Raw genomic sequence first — 16,385 nt, 5'->3', positions numbered from 1 at the left:
TCACAGGTGAGGCTCCCACAGGCTGGACACAGTTCTGGCAGGAGGACTCCGGGAGGTAGGGCTGAGCCTGGGAAGGAAGCAAGCTTGAGGTCAGAGGGAGGGGACACCATTCAGAGGGGACCAACCGGCTGGCCTGGGAGCCCCATGGGCAGGGCTGGAGGCAGGAACCCGAGCATGTGAGCTGGACCAAAGAGCCAGGGAGGAAGGCGATGCCCTGGGTGCCCAGGTACTCCAGCTAGACCCTGGGTCTTTAGCAGCCAGACCTTTCCAGGGCTGCCACCCATGAGCCGTCCCCTCCACCCTGTCCAATCTCCCTCCCCTCCTGGCCCCCACCCCACAGCCAGGGTTGACTTCAGGGAAGGTCTGTGGACCCTGCAGCAGGGAACTTAGAAGCGTGGGGACAGCCGTCCTGGCGCACAGTCCAGGCCTGGCCCGTGCGTGCACCGATGCCCGCCACAAGTCTCTGCTTCCTGCATTCACGACCAGGACTACTCACGCTGGCCTGGCGTGGATGCTCTAAGTGGGAGGGGCCACGGTGATGCATATTTACAATAACTCCATCAGATATTTCAAAACGGAATTCCAGGGAAGAGCAAGCAAGCCACAGAGCAGCCATCATCTTCCGACAGTTTCTCGAAGTTTCAGGGAATCAAGTTAGTTACACTGACCCAGGATGGACCCAAGTGCTCAAGCCCATATTTTGGGCAGAGCCAGAAGCCCTGGGAAGTTCTATTTAGAGCAATGCACGCCCGACACGCCCAGCTGTGTGTCAGTGGGCCACTTTACCCCTCTGAGCCTCTTTCTTTGTAGTGGGATGTGAGCGAGGCCTGTCACTTGTTCAGTGTGGGGCCTGGTGGGGCCTGGTTCTGCTTGCCCGGCTCCGGTGTCTCCTTCCCGCCTCGCCCTCTTCAATCTTACAGCTGTGCTCCAAGTGTGCTAGTAAGCAGCCCAGACTGCGCGGGACGGCCGTGTCACCCGGGGCTGGTCAGGGAACCCAAGGGAGTGCTGCTGCGGACCTGGGGCCCAGCTGGGAGTTGGGGTCACGGAGGAATCCTCACTGCTCATCGTTGCAAGCATAGGACCAGAGTCTGCAAACACCGTGCTTGCTCCGCTCCTCACACACCTGGGGCAAGCACTACTAATCAATCTGGTGCTCTTCCTGGCCGGTGACGTCCGCAGCAGAGTGGGAGGGGGTGGGAATACAGAAAGGAAAGCCATCTGCCATTGTGCACAGAATTTACAGCTTAGGATGCCAATGCGGGGCTCCTAACAAGTGCCTAAATGCTCATCACTAGCCCTATTAGGGTCAGATGCTCACCCCTAGGCCACTAGGGGTAAGGCCAAGAGGCAGATCTATGAGAAGATAGTAGCTACCATTCAAACTCAAGAGAAACCAACAGCTCCTAGAAAAAAAAGCATGTTTTTCTACTCAGATTTTTCTCCTCTAGAAAAGCCACTGCCCTAGGTTCTCCAGGGTACCAAGCCATGTGAGAAATGAGCAAAAACAAACAAACAAACAAACAAAAACCCAGAGATGTTAAATGGTATGGCCCAGATGACCCCTCTAGAAAGGGCTAGAACTGCCAACTTCGGTTTCTGTGCTTTTTACCGTTGGGCAGGCAGCAAGGTTTGCAAGCACCCATGCTTCACTCAGCCAACCTCACAGAGGCCCAGACCCTGCAGCCAGAGGCCAGCCCTGAAAAGTGAGACCCAAGGAGCCCTTGGCCGGGATCTAAGAGAGGAGAAGCAACCACAATGAAATCCAGAAGGCTCTTTAGAGAAGCCTGCAGTTTGGGAACAATCCCGCTAAGTCATAAATGCTTCAAATTCCTCAGCTTTTGCCTTCAGAATTTCTGGCAGCCCCGTGCAGAGGGCGAGTATTCACGGACAGACACGGATTCTCCTCCACTGGGAAAGGCCAGGCCAGGCCAACCGACCGAATCCCTCCTCTAGAAATGTGCAGAGGAGGGGAGGGCTGTTGCTGGGGGGCCTACGGCTCCCACCCAGATCCCCCTTGGGCCCAGCGTTGATGCCTCCCCTGTCCCCACCTCTCCCAGTTGCTCCCGCTGCACCCGCAGCCTCAGCCAGGGAAGCCCCCACCCCAGCCCAGGGACACAAGGACCAGTACCTTCCATCCTTCCAGGGTGTCTCGGCGCTAGGGTGAGAGGACGGAGCCCCTCTGGCAGGTGCCGGGCAGGTTGGCTTCTCGCCCCCCACCCACCACAGCTGCCTCCTCTTAGGTGCTGTTGGTCCTGTGACCTGCGCTCCCGACAGGTGTATCCCACTGCATCCGGGCCTGCCAGCAGGGTGGACACCCTGCCCAGGGCCCCAGAGCCGGCAGCGGCTAAGCTGGCCCAAGGAGCCTTTGACCTCACTGCCCTCTGCTTTTGCGGGGTGATATTCAAGTTCCTTACGTGCTTGACACCCACTGGTGTATAAGCATGTCTCCCAAGCTTCACAGTCCCATGGGTGATGGCTAATTAGCGTCACATTTTACAGATGTCATAAATGAGTTAAATGAGGCCAGATCTGTGCCACTCAAGTCTGTGTTTTTTGCACTTGCCACACTACCTCTAGCTCTCGGGGGGAAATATGGGGTCTTCGGATTGATTATGATGCATGTGACCCCCCGCCCTCGCCATGGGTCCTGGCCCAGATGTGGCCCATGTGCAGAGTCACTCCTTCTGCGGGTCAAGTTCCCATTCATTCCTCGGGGCAGCCCTGCCAGCCGCCACTCCCACCCAGAGGTGCCAGAGGTTGTGGCATCAGGATTCAAACCAAATGCCTGGCTGCTCCCCAAGGATGTCCCCAAAGGAGACAGAAATATGTTACACTCGTGGTCTATATACTAGACTAAGAATTATTGCAACTCAAGATGGGACTTGATGACCAGGCAGTAGGATCCTTCTAGGATGACACACGATGAGGGAAATACGAATGCACAAGCTTCATTGCTAACGGCGCCTGGGTGGTTTAGTTGATTCAGCGTCCAACTCTTGATCTCAGCTCAGGTCTGGATCTCATGGTGGTGGGTTTGAGCCCCGCATGGGGGGAATGAATGAATGAATGAATGAATGAAACAAAAGCCTCGTGATATACCAGTGGGGAGAGAGAAGTGAAACAAGGGAAATGGGCAGAAAACCAGGAGGACAGGCCTACCGGTCCCCGCAGGTCCCTGCTCTGCTCCCCGTGTGCACACATACCCCTGGGCCCTGTGCACCCCAGGCAAGGTCCAGCCTCCTTCAGGCCCAAGGTCCAAAGGGGCACCCTCAGAGCCCCAGCGACATTATTTTACTCATGCCTGGTGGCCGAGGTCTAAGAGGCTGTGGATCTGAGCAGTGGCCTATCACCATACCCCCAACACACCAGAGTTCTGCCTCAGTTTCTTATTTCTCCCAGAGAATTGTTACTGATGTTGGGTCCGAGTTCCCTGAGGTTCAGACAGCATCCCCAGCCCAGGCTTCCTTCTCTAGGGGTCAGGAGTAAGGGATGTCAGTATCTCTGCTCCAAAATCTGGCCATCACTAGTGGTCCTCCTCAAGGAGACAGAGTTCCAGAACTTCAGGACTGTGGAGGATGCCAGAGCTCTGGGGATGGGTTGCCCAACCGGGAAGGGTGGTCAGAGGCAGGAAGCACTGTGGCTTCTGAAGCTCAGACAAGATTTAGGTGGGTAGACCTGGGAAGAGGCTATCCTCTTGAGACAGGGTGGCTAATATCCATCCATCCCTCTGTCCTATCAGGCAGAGAGGGACGGTCTGGCCACCTGCCCAGCTGGTGACCAGGAGCTTGGCAGACTCAAAGCTTCAGGGAAATCCCTAAAGTTCAGGGCTGAGCCCCAGGCCAGGAAAGACTCTTGAGGGCGGGGCTCTAACTCCTAGACTGAAGGACTGGGCTGCATCTGGGGGAGTAATGATGCCCTTGAGAAGGTGGGGCCAGCCAGGGTGAAAAGTGAAGGGTCTTGACCCAGGGATATTCATGCATTTAGTCATGTTGACCTGAGAAGAGCCAAGGCTAATCGATCCCCAAAAAGTGACCCAGAGTAGGCAATGGTGTACCCAGGAATACACTCAGGAGACCTGTGCTCAGTCTTGGGCAGAGGGGTCCAGGCTGGAGAGCACGGCTGGCCCTTCGTGAACAAGGAGTCACGAAACCCTTGTTCAAAAACTGGCTCCACCCTCCCCTGTTGCCAAGAGACCTTGGGTGAGTCACTTTACCTCTGTCTCAGGTGAATCCCCGCAGGAAATGGATGGACTGGGACACCTGGGTGGCTCAGCAGTTGCACATCTGTCTTTGGCTCAGGTTGTGATCCTGGAGTCCCAGGATCGAGTCCCACATTGAGCTCCTTGCATGGGGCCTGCTTCTCCCTCTGCCTGTGTCTCTGTCTCTCTCTCTCCCTCTCTGTGTCTCTCATGAATAAATAAATAAATAAAATCTTTTTTAAAAATTTAAAAAGGAAATGGATGGGCCACTCCAAAGGAGTGAGAAAGATGAACAATGGAACTGTTCTTGGGAATTTAATGAAAGAATGATTTTTAAAGTTGGGGGCAGGGCTGAGGGAATCGCTGAGGTGTGGTGACATGCTGGAGACAAGTAACACTGGGCAGCCAGCGCCATGCCAGGACCAGGGGCACAGGAGTCTTGTGGGGACCCAATAAGACCTGTAGCTACAAGGGAGGTACTGCTAGACAGGGGCTGTGGCTTGCGAGGAAGGAATCTACTTGCCACCAAAAAACTGAGGCCAGGCAGGAAGGAAGCAGAGCATGAACCCCCTCCTTTCTACTCCAGCTTTCCAGCCTTCTGCCCAGAGGCCAAAGGAGCCGAGCTGTTGCAGCCTCCTGGGGCACAGAGAAGGGGAGAGAAAGCAGGGGCAAACTGGGACTATTCAACACACCCTCTGAAAACATTTTCTTATCCAAAAAAGAGGGAAACAATACCTGTCCTGCTTGCCTACCAGGAAGCTGTGAGGATTGAGCAGGAGGTTCAAGCTCCAGGGGAGGGGGACTGGGTGACTTCTGAAAGCCCATCTAGCTCTCAGAGCCTAGGATTCTCAACAAATAAAATCACTAGGGAAAAGGACTGAGCAGAGCACCTGGGTCAGGAGAGTAAAGTCTGGGGCATCTCAGGAGAGCCCGTCTGGAGCCATAGCAGAGCTCAAGCTTGGGCTTGAGCTGAAGTAGCCACCACAGTAGGAGCCAGTCTCCTTAGGAGACCGTGGAAATATGGGAAAGTATAGGTGTGGTTAAAAGGCCAGGTTCAAATTCTGGCTTTGCCCCTGACTAGCTGTGTAAGGGAAGGTACTAAATCCTTCCTGTCTTACCATCCTGAGCTGTAAAAATGGGAATAAACTCTCGGAGGCCTGTTATAAGGATTATATTCAAGGCGATGGTATATCACCACACCTGGCAGACGAGGTGTCCTCGTGGAATAGGAGCTCCTTCCCTCCCTAGGGACACAGGCCACAGCGAGAAGCAGTGGAAATCAAGGTGAAAAAGCAAGTGAGCTGAGGATGTCTCGGGAACCGGGTTGCCTACAAAACCAGTCCCCCAAAGGAGGCTTGGGAAGGTCCTCAGGAGCCCTAGAAATGTTGTAAAACAAGTAACATGAGACCAGCGAGTGACCCGATGTGACTGTCCACAGATGACTCAGCCTGGGGAGGAAGGGCACTGTCCGTGGTCCAAAGCACGTACCAGCCAAAGCCCCAGGTCCCCCTGCAGCTGGCTCATCATGTCTCAGTGAACACATGCTTCTTCAAAGGGCAGCCAGCGGCTTCCAGGTCCCCCGGTGGCTGGGACAGGCACGGAGGGCCAAGCCGTGAGCGGGTGCTGTCCTCCTCATCAAGCCGAAGGAGGGACTCCGGTACCGAGGACGGGGCTCCGGATAGAGCCAGTGGTTCCAGACTCAGTGCCAGCTCCCCGGTTGGGGGAAGCTCCTCCCTGAGTGCCCTTCTGTCTTCTCTCCTCTGCAGAACGAGAGTGGTAATAGTCTCCCCGAGGACTCAGAAAGAGCACAGGGAAGAGGGAGGAGAGTGTGCACCCGAGGGTGCGGCCTGACCAAACAGCAGTGCCCCTGCTCGAGCTCTCCCCAAGGCAGCCGCTGCACAGAAGCCACAACAGAGAAAGGACTTCTATCAAGGGCCCCGGGGAAGAGCTAACTCTTGCCCAACCTGGAGCAGGACGGAGCACACACGGATTGAATTGAGAACACAGACAGCCGGGTCCCCAGACTCTGAGAGCCACGGTCATGGAAAGAAAAGAAGTCCCCCCCTCTCCCCGCTCCCCCTCTTCCTACTCTTTGGAGGGTGGGGGGGATGACATCTGAGTTAGATTGGTTCCTCTCTGGGTGTGCTTCTTGGGACAGCAGCTCCCAGAACAATTCCTGGCTCCTTGCCAGCACTCAGGCAGCGCTCGTGCTGTCCTTCCTCCGCAGGACGCACTGCCATCCACACCCAGGAAGACCGACGCTCACAGTCTAATACTTGTGCCCAACTCTTTGGAGGAGGACTCCTTCTGGAAGCAGCCTGGCCCTAATGCCCTCGACAGCACCAAGGCCCCAGGCCCTAGCACATCTTAAAGGAGAGAAGATCACGCATCCCAGGCCTAGGATCCTTTTTTTTAAAAGATGTTTTATTTTATTTATTGATGAGAGACACCCAGAGAAAGGCAGAGACACAGGCAGAGGGAGAAGCAGGCTCCCTGTGGGGAGCCCACTGTGGGACTTGATCTCAGGACACCAGGATCACGACCTGAGCCGAAGGCAGATGCTCAACCACTGAGCCACCTGGGTGCCCCAGCCTAGGATCTCTTGAACTCAGCCCTGGGGTCAGAAGGGGCAGTCTGGACCTTCCTCAGTCTGTGGTCTCCTTGCCCCACGTCCTATGCCCCATCCCTTCTTTTTTTTTTTTTTTTTTTTAAAGATTTTATTTATTTATTCATGATAGTCACACAGAGAGAGAGAGAGGCAGAGACATAGGCAGAGGGAGAAGCAGGCTCCATGCAGGGAGCCCGATGTGGGATTCGATCCCGGGTCTCCAGGATCGCGCCCTGGGCCAAAGGCAGGCGCCAAACCGCTGCGCCACCCAGGGATCCCTGCCCCATCCCTTCTATTCCAGCCCTCTGGACCCCGTTGACAAGGGGCAGCTCTTCCTGCAGTTCCTGAGCATCACAGCTGGGCCAGGGCCTGGAGGTCCAAAAAAGATCTAAGATGTGATCCTTTCCCTCAAAATGCTATCCCAGCACCTGTAAATACGTGTGGATGGGAACAGAAGGGAAAGAATAGGAGTAAATGTTGAAAGAACACGAGTTCGGTCATGGAGGACCCCAAATGTCAAGCTAAGGGACTATCCTTGTACTGCATTCAGAGAGCAGAGAGGGTCTCTAAGGTTGTCCAAGCAGGGAAGGGATAGGATCCGGTGTGCCCGTGAACAGAGGGACAGAGGGGCCCCATCTGCTCTCTGAGCCTGTGTCTCCCAGGCCTCCAGAGCAGGGTCATGTCAGCTTCTCCAATCCACAGAGTCCGGGTGCCAGGCTGCCTTTGGTCTTGCTCTCTGACTCACTTTATCCTCAGGCCCCTCACCCTTATTGCCAGCATGGCCAGAGGATTTTGATGGTCTTGCTGAAGACCCAGGAGTCTCCCAGACTGCACAGTGCCACCATGCAAAGCTTAGAGCACTGGCTTGGAGACAGGCGAATTGGGTTTTAGAACCAAATTTCCTTTCTGAACGACCTGGAACAGGTCATGACCCCTTTCTGAGCTGGGTTCCCATTTCCATAGGATAGCTGTGCTCGTTGCTGTGAAGGTACAATGAGATCCTGTGTGTCAAGGCAGCTGGTGTGGGGCCTGGGGACCCAGAAAGAGGTCAATGAAAGCTCGCTGAATGTGAACCTGACTAGCGGTTCAGGCTGGGGTCTCTGCAGGAGGAAGCCCAGCCAGGCCCCGCCCAGCTGGAGAAAAGTTCCCTAACTGGGAGAACTCCAGGGATCACCAGTATTCTGAGACCATATCAGGCAGTGCTCTGACCCCTCTGCTGTCCCGGGGGGTGGGGAGCGGCCGGGGCTCCACTCCAAGGGTTTATAGGCTATTAATAGTTGGTGGCAGCGGGGCTGCAGGCCACTGTCCAAGAGACTCCTCTTTCTCCCCTGCTCTCAGCTGTGCTGCTCTTTAGAAGCACTTAGAAACAGTGGTGTTACTGGGAAAAGCTGGTGGGGCAAAGAGCGTGAAATCTTCCCTGGAAAAGACCACCACTTGCCCCAAACTATTTCCCAACAAATGTCTTTATATTTCAGTTCTCTGTTTCCAGTAAGGTAAACAAAAGCCTTTCATTTCTGCTCTTTGTGTTGAGTTTTTCTTGAAAGTAATGATCTATAAATAGGACTTCACATTGAAAGGCACTTTGATGGTTTTCTCATTCAACCCTTATCCTGAGGTAGGGGCTGCTTTTATCCCCATTGCGTAGGTAAGAAAACTGAGTTTCTGAGACCTTCTGTGATTGAGCCGGAGCCCCAGGATTGGTCACGGAATCACCGGATCCTGCTCAGGACGTCTGCCTCCAAGCCCTGCACTCTTGGTGTCGACCACAGCCTGTCGCCTCCCTGAGGAACTCCCTCCAGGGGCTCCACAGGGTTCCTTTCTGCAGAGCGCAGGAGCAGAGAATTCCATAGCTGGAAAGGACCTTCTGCATTTCCCACACAAGGCAGGAACCCCTCCTATAATATTCCTGGGGGATGTACGTCATGTTTCCCGGAAGAGGAAGTGAGGGGAACCCACTTGAACAAGGCCAGGAAGGAGTGTATTATCTAGGTGGCATTTGCCTACAAAAAAGCACAAGTTGTGACCAGATTGGACTAAGCCATGAGGAAAACTCATCTACATAACACGTAGTCCAGCGCTGGTTAATTTAGTGACTCCATGATGTCATCAGGGACCCAGGTTCTTTCCTGCATTTGGCTCAGCCACCCTCAGGGAGTGTTTCTCTACTCGGGCTTACAATGGCTGCCTTAGCAATAGCCAGTAGATAGTGGACACGTTTTTTTGGTGGTTTTTTTGGAGGGGTGAGGGGATATTGGTTTGTTTATCCTATGTATCTTCTTCCTCACAGCCTTTAGTGATATTCCCTCCTCATGTCTCCTCGGCCAGGACAGAGCCTCATGGCCACCCTTAAGCCACTCACCGGCAAAGCAAAGGAGATCGCCAGAAAGCCGGACCTGAAGAGTGAGGACTGTGCCTCCCTGAATTATGGAGTGGAGGCCTGGAGTTCTGGGTACAACCAGGGTTCCATCTGCAAGGAAAAAGAGGAGGATGGTTTGGGGGAGCTAACTCTCTCTGACCTTGGGAGATGCTGTTTTCTCAGACTTGCAAGTGAAAACCACTGAGATTAAGAACTCCATGAACTTGAATCCTTGTCTGTTGGCCCTGCGTCTCACACCCTGCTATAATCGCCAAGAGGTTCCAAAACCATGCCTTACCTGTAGGTAGAGCTCAACCAACCAGCTCAGTTTAATGCAACAAACATATAGGGGTTCCCTGCAATGTGCCAAGCAGTTTGTAAGGTGCTGGAGATACAAAGAAGACCTAGGCAGAGTCTCTACGCTTGAGCTTACCATCTGGTACCTTGTGGTTATCATCATCCTTATTATTATTAAATAGTACTGTTCTTGTTATTTTCAACCAACATTTACTCAGCACATATAATATGCTAGACATTTTGGAAATATATAACATTCGTGGCAGGGCTCGGGATAATTTTTGTATCCTGTTTGGCAGATAAGAATGCTCAGGGACAAGGAGTTACTTGCCCAAAGTCTCACAGCTCATGGGTGCCCAAGAACAAACTCAGGTGTACCTAAGTCAAAGACCACCTTCTTTCTGCCAACTGTATTCTCTGTGCCTCTCAACCTACTAAATACTCTAGCTTACCAATAGAAAGAACAAAAGAAAGAAAGAAAGAAAGAAAGAAAGAAAGAAAGAAAGAAAGAAAGGAAGGAAGGAAGGAAGGAAGGAAGGAAGGAAGGAAGGAAGGAAGGAAGGAAGAAAGAAAGAAAGAAAGAAAGAAAGAAAGAAAGAAAGAAAGAAAGAGAGAGAGAAAACATAACGTTAAGCCCATATATGAATATGTGGGTCCCAAAAGTTTTCATAAGACCAATTTTTGTATGTATCTCCTTGTCTTTTTTGCTCTACTCAGTGGAGATTGCCCCTCCTCTACCAAGACCTGCAAAATTGGGCAGTTTTATCATTTTCTTCTGGCTTCCAATACCTCACATTAAGTTTCCAACAAAATAATCAAGAGATTAAAATGTCTCCTCTCCCTTGGCTGGAGACTTTGCCAGAAGAACCCACCGTCAGGGAAGTGGGACACTTCTTCTCTCTTTACTTTGTAGATAATGAATTTTCCTCAGGTCAGAATCATTGGTGAGTCATTTCTGGAATCCAGCAATTCCACCATTTTGAATGTCAAACCTCTTTATCAGCAGCCTTCTGGAGCTGCCTCAGGTTGATCCAAAGAACATGTTCTTAGATGCCACTGGTAAAAATAAAAGACGTTTGTTAACCAGCTTTGCTCAGAAGTGTCCTTCTTGACATGTCATGTGGTTCAGGATCCCACAGCGCCACTATGAATCCATCCTCCTCTTTTTCGCCAACATAAGCTGCTGGATGTTACTGAGGTGGACTCTGCTCAGAATCCATCTCGCTGCCCTGTCAATGTTTTGCCCTAAAGCAGATCTGCTGCCATCCTCGTAGGAGTCCAGAATTTGGGGGGCAGGCAGTGAGCCACCCATGGAGCCCAAGAAGCCTGTTTTAAAAAAATTATAAGAAATTCAATAAACAGCTCTCCCTAAGCCTGTCATTTTTTCCACATACTCTACCCATCTACCTCTACCTTCTCTCATCTGGGTCTCAGTTTCCTCCTCCCTTTTCTTTGCTTTAGTTTTTCTTGTCCCAGTCTCTTTTCCTGGACTCTAGGTAAGGCCTTCTTGCCCATGGTTGTGCTATAGCCTAACAAGAGTCAGCAGAGGCCTGAGATTGAGGCCACAGTCAGGGTCAAATCCAGACACTTCTACTCCCCAACTGTAAGGCCTAAGATAAAGAGACTCAAACTTTCTTTCAAAGACCCAATTTTCTCCTTAGTAAAATAGGAATAATAGTCCTAGTTCATAGTATTCTTGGTGGATGAAATGGGATCTTTCGTGTATATTGTCAAATACACAATCCACAGTAGTCAGCATCATACCACATAGCCCACCTAAGTAGACTCACCAGTGCTTGATAGAAGTTTCTTGAATTTATCTGAAATAACATTTTCTAGATTTTTCAGGCTGTCCTGGAAGATTTCCTCCATCACCCCATCTTGGTTTAAAAAAAAAAATCAGAAGTAGGGCACCTGGCTGGCACAGCTGATGAAGCACGTGACTCTTGATCTCAGGGTCATGGGTTCAAGCCCCACCTTGGGTGTAGAGTTAGATTGCTTTAAATTTTTTTAATTTCTAAAGAAAATTTTTTTTGAATTTCTTAAAATTAAAAAAAAAAAAATCAGAAGCTTGAATGTGGAGGAGGGACTGGAGAGGGCAATGAAGTAAGCCGGATGCTAGAAGCCCGGATTGCCTTTGGCTCAGTCTGGATTTGAGGGAAACCTGGAATTACTGCGATTTCATCACAGCAGCTGGTCCAAGATAAACCTGCCAGAACCGCTCAGAGGCCAGATCTGGATTGCAGTGATAGCTGGGGCCTGCTGAGAAGCAAGGAAAAACTATTTATCTGACATTTTTTCAACCCCAACCAAGAATTTTCTTTGGCTCCAGTTGCTGTTGGGACCGTTTTTCATTTGCATGGAGCTCATTTGAGGATCTGTGCCTCTGACGGTGGAGACTTCTTAGAAAGACTTCCATTTCCCTCCCTCCTTTCCACGTGAGCCTGTCTCACGATTCAGAAATAATTATCCATCCAGAAAAACTAATCCCTGAGTCTTGTACACGAATTGTGCCAGGACCTCACCTATAGGTTCTCTCTGATTCAGCTCCACGCGCAGCCTGTGCAGGCCTGAACATCAGCAAAGATGGCCGCCAGAGAACATTTGCCCTCCTTCCAAATTGGCAGCCTTCAGCTCATTGAAGCCATGTTAACTGATGTGGCACATTTTAATACATTTCACTGTCTCAAGCTGTGGCAGCAAATTGAGAGTGTGAATCTTCTTAACAGCTGCTCCTAGAGTGGCTGTCTGGAATCTCTGCATCCTTGACTCGGTGGTGCCAACCAAAGAAACGCTCGTTCATGTGTTCTATATCTTGGAGGGGTTTTAAGATAGCCCCATCTGAGTTAAAATGCCACTGCTCTTGTAATATTATTATGCAGACTCTACACTTTTCAAACAGGTAGCATTTGGGGAGTGGTATAAATATTCTAGGAATTAAAATAGTGAGTTTTTTGGGAAAAGAAAAAATGATCCAGAATGTGTCCAATCACATCAGCATTATCTGCTTCCAACCAGGCACTTTATTCCAATGATATTGTCCTAGGAGCCTGTTGCAGGTCTTTGGTTTATCATCCTTAGTCAAAGTTAGGCACGGAGATGGTCTGGCTGCGTTGTTGCCATAGCCAAAGATTAGAAACAAATGTTCATTGAAAGGGGACTGGATGAATCAAGTATGATACATGCAGTCAATAGAATGGCAAATGATCATTAAAAAAAAAAAAGTGATTCACCAAGAATAAACAGTAGGTGTTATTATGAAATAATAACCAAGAAATACAGTTAATTAAATATGAAAATACCTAAGATCCTGGTCATACTAATCATCTCCAGCAGGAGATCTAGGGACAGAGGCTCAAGAAGTTTTTGTCAATTTTGTTCGTGCTTGAGTTTTGTACCGTGTGTTACCCGTATATGTGGTGATTAAATGGTTGGTTTTCAAAAACCGTATTCAGGGTCTAGCCCAAAGAAAGTCCCCCTAACTATATAATTCAGACAGTTATAATCACAGGAGCTCTCATTTGCTGAGCCGTTACACGGTATCGGCCTTGTGTTAGGGCCACTTACACATTTCATCTGATTTTCCCTTCAAAGCAATCCTATGAAGTAGATTGTACCGTCTTCGTCTTAGAAACAAGGACACTGATGCAAGGAGTTTAGGAAAGTTGCCTGAGGTTACACAACCCATACCAGGCTGACCCAGGATTCAAACCTAGGTCAGGCTAACTTTTTCCATGGGTCCCCAAGGACCTTCTCTGATCAAACACTCAATGAGAGTGCATCTCATCACTCTGTCCCCCAGGGCCCAGCAGAGCGCTTGGCACACAGGAGGTGTCTAATACATGCTGAGCAAATGATAAACAGAAAGCAAAACAGTGAGAGCAAGACTCAGCCAGCAATTCCCTAAAAGGAATTTTATGCATGTTTGAGCATCTTGGAATTGCAGGATAATGTCCCATTGCGATTACTTGGAAGGCAACAACCTTTATTTAGATGGTTATATTCTGCTGTGTTTGCTTTAAAAAAAAAAAAAAATTAGTCACATTGTTTTTAGTCACACCTCACAAAGCCTCATTACTTGAAAATGCCTTTCTGGAGGAAGATGATTTCACAACAAGGAGAACCAGGGAATGTGGTTTTCATTAGGCTACCTTTAAAAATAGCTGTTTTCCAGATAGGATCATAAGAATAAATAAATACTTCTCTTGCCTTCTATCATCTGTGCTTCTTTATGATTGTGGGGAAAGGCCAACAAGCTTGACCATTCATTGCAGGGTGAGTGTGGGACCCAAACGGTTAAACAGTCAGCCAATCTGGCTTCCTTGCTGCCTCCCAGCCAAGGAGATGAATGGAATGTTCATGAGGTCGCTTGGCAGGGGCCCACATTCCTATGGGAACTGTTGCAGCAGTGAGAGCTTTGGGACCCGGAGAGGCAAATGTGTGGGAGTTGTGGAGCAAACTGCAAATGCTTCGAAGTCTCAGAAAAATGCATGGAGCGCCATTGGTCCAAGGATGCTTTGCAGAGGACCAGCAAAGTCTCCGCCCTTGCTCACACTGCAAATAGAGACAGGAACTGGCACCGACCAGTTCTTTCCTACAGCTGCCCCGGCCTTGAATGGTACAGGCCACTTCCAGCACTGCTGCGGATATGAGTTCATTAAAAGAATCTCATCAAGGAGCCCCACTCCTTCAGCTGATCTTTAGACTCGGTTCCACTTTCCATTTTCCAAAGAAAATGACTTGAGGGGAATATGCTCAGCCGCCCCTCCCCCCACCCCACCCTTCCTTTTCCCTCCCCCCATCCCACAGCTGTCCCTGTCCTTCCCCATGGAAGAGGACTCAAACCCAATGCATTTTCATTTTCCTCAAGGACTTCCTTGTGTCCTTTAACACGCACTCCAGAGACCAGGTGAGTCGCTAAAATTGCACATCACAACTCCCTCCGGCTTTTAAAAGGCTACATCTGATCCACAGCGATCATGATGGAAGCTGGATTTTCCTTCTAAAATTAGAAGCCTATGATGATCACAGTTTCCCTCAAAGAGCAGCTCACAAGAAAATTTCTTGTGACCACACTAAAAAAAGAAACTTGAGCCTAGAGGCTCTGTGTGTGTCCCCAGAACATCTCTGGTACCAGCCCTCTGGAGAACTCCTCCAGGTCTGCGGAGGGAGCCCTGTGTCCTGATTCCCTCCCCCACTCCGTGGCGTTGGTACCAGGGAGTGGGAGCACTTGAGCAGACTTCTCTGTAGTAACTGGGCTGTTGAGAAAGGACTTTATTTCATCCACACACCATTAGGCTAGGGAATGGAGACACTGGAAGCTGTTTGCACCATGCCACCTTTTCATTCCATATCCAAAGGCTAAGAGACAAACCAATAGGCCACTGGTTTTATTAGTGAAGCCTTAACCTAATTAAGGCCACTGAAAGGAAAACTAGCTGCCTCTCCCAAAGCCAGGAAACCAGGCTAAGAAGCTTACAAGGAAGGGACCATTTGGGGGGGAAACAGTCATGTCTAGGGTAGGAAACAGCATCCTGACTTCGCTGGTACCACAGCACACTAACACTTTACAAGCCTTTTAGGACCAGCACAGAAAGAATCAAGGAAATAACATGGCATGGAAGTGACAATAATGAGCTATAATGATGAAGTCATCTGCTCTGCCTATAATCTGCCTTCCAGAGAAGCTGCATTCCTTTGGTCACGAGAGTAGCCCTGGGCTATAGCATTATCTGAAGCCTTGCTCCCCACCCCTGAGATAAATGATCATAAGTGGACACCTGACCCAAACTGAATAATCAGATCCTCTAATCCAGGAGTTTAGATTTGGGGTCCAGAGATGCTAGATGTACCACTTCATCACATGAATTAAAGAGATGCAATTTGGCAGCAGTGGGGAAGCCATCTTTTATCCTGTAGATGGAAAAGCCTGAAACTCTCTCTGTGGAGAGAAGGAGGGGAATGAACTGACCAGGTGAACAGAGAGAGAGAGAGAGAAAGAGGCCCTGAAAGGCCCTGAGCCCTGACCAGGTGAACAGAGAGAGAGAGAGAGAAAGAGGCCCTGAAAGGCCCTGAGCCCAGCTCCTAAAAGTATCTTTGTTCAGACCTGGTCACATCCTTAGATTCTTCAAGGATTGGATTCTCCACCCACTCTTTTTTTTTTTTTTTTTTTTTTTAAGATTGTTTTATTTACTCATGAAGGACAGAGAGAGAGAGAGAGAGAGAGAGAGAAGCAGGCTCCATGCAGGGAGCCCAACGTGGGACTCGATCCCGGGTCTCCAGGATCAGGCCCTGGGCTGAAGGCGGCGCTAAACCGCTGAGCCACCCGGGCTGCCCTCTACCCATTCTTGTAATAATCCCTCTCCCCATTTTTCTCTGGTTAAGCTGAAATGAGTCGGTTCCAGTTACTTACAACCAGAACATTGGCTCCAGCAGAAGCACAAGAAGGCCCACAGGCCAACGTAGGAACAGCAGGAGTTCAGGTGCGATTGGCAGGGTAAGACTGTCTACCTGAGCACCCGGATGAGATTGCAACGCTTTACCTGGTCTGGGCTGCCCTCCGCAAACCCCAGTGGGTTTGTCGTTGTTGCTTTCTCACACAAGTAAATCACACACACTCTCTGTTGGTAAAGTTTCAAACAACGTCAAAGGATCTTGAGTAACTACGGAGGTCTCTCTACTTCCCCAGCCTTAGGTCCTACCTCCAGGATAACCCTTGCTCGTGCCACGCTTTATGCTAGCCGTCAATTGGAAGACACATCCCTGTTCTGGAGATGTTAAAAGATGGAATCAGATACAGCAGTGTATTGAGTATCTTTCCAAATATTCTGTTTTCCACGTTTCTGCAGATTTTTGTAGGGTTATTGGTTTTGATCATTAATAGACTCATTCTAAGCGCATTGTTCTGCATCTGCCTTCTGAACAAC

The 16,385-nt window shown here is 50.1% G+C and overlaps 1 long non-coding RNA gene across 2 annotated transcripts in view; it reads right to left on the bottom strand.

The window, feature by feature from the left end:
- Window positions 1–6,610: 6,610 nt before the first annotated feature.
- The window catches only part of LOC144294648 (uncharacterized), a 109,303-nt gene continuing 99,528 nt past the window's right edge, over window positions 6,611–16,385 (bottom strand). For both annotated transcript variants that reach the window (XR_013362019.1, XR_013362020.1), the window contains exons 3-5: window positions 10,332–10,515; window positions 9,166–9,273; window positions 6,611–8,806 (exon numbers count right to left, since the gene is read on the bottom strand). This is a non-coding gene — a long non-coding RNA (uncharacterized LOC144294648). The remainder of the gene's footprint in view (window positions 8,807–9,165; window positions 9,274–10,331; window positions 10,516–16,385) is intronic.

This window comes from Canis aureus, chromosome 23 (genome assembly GCF_053574225.1).
Source record: "Canis aureus isolate CA01 chromosome 23, VMU_Caureus_v.1.0, whole genome shotgun sequence".
In the NCBI taxonomy this organism is placed as follows: Eukaryota; Metazoa; Chordata; class Mammalia; order Carnivora; family Canidae; genus Canis; species Canis aureus.
This window is presented reverse-complemented; position numbering and strand designations above follow the sequence as displayed.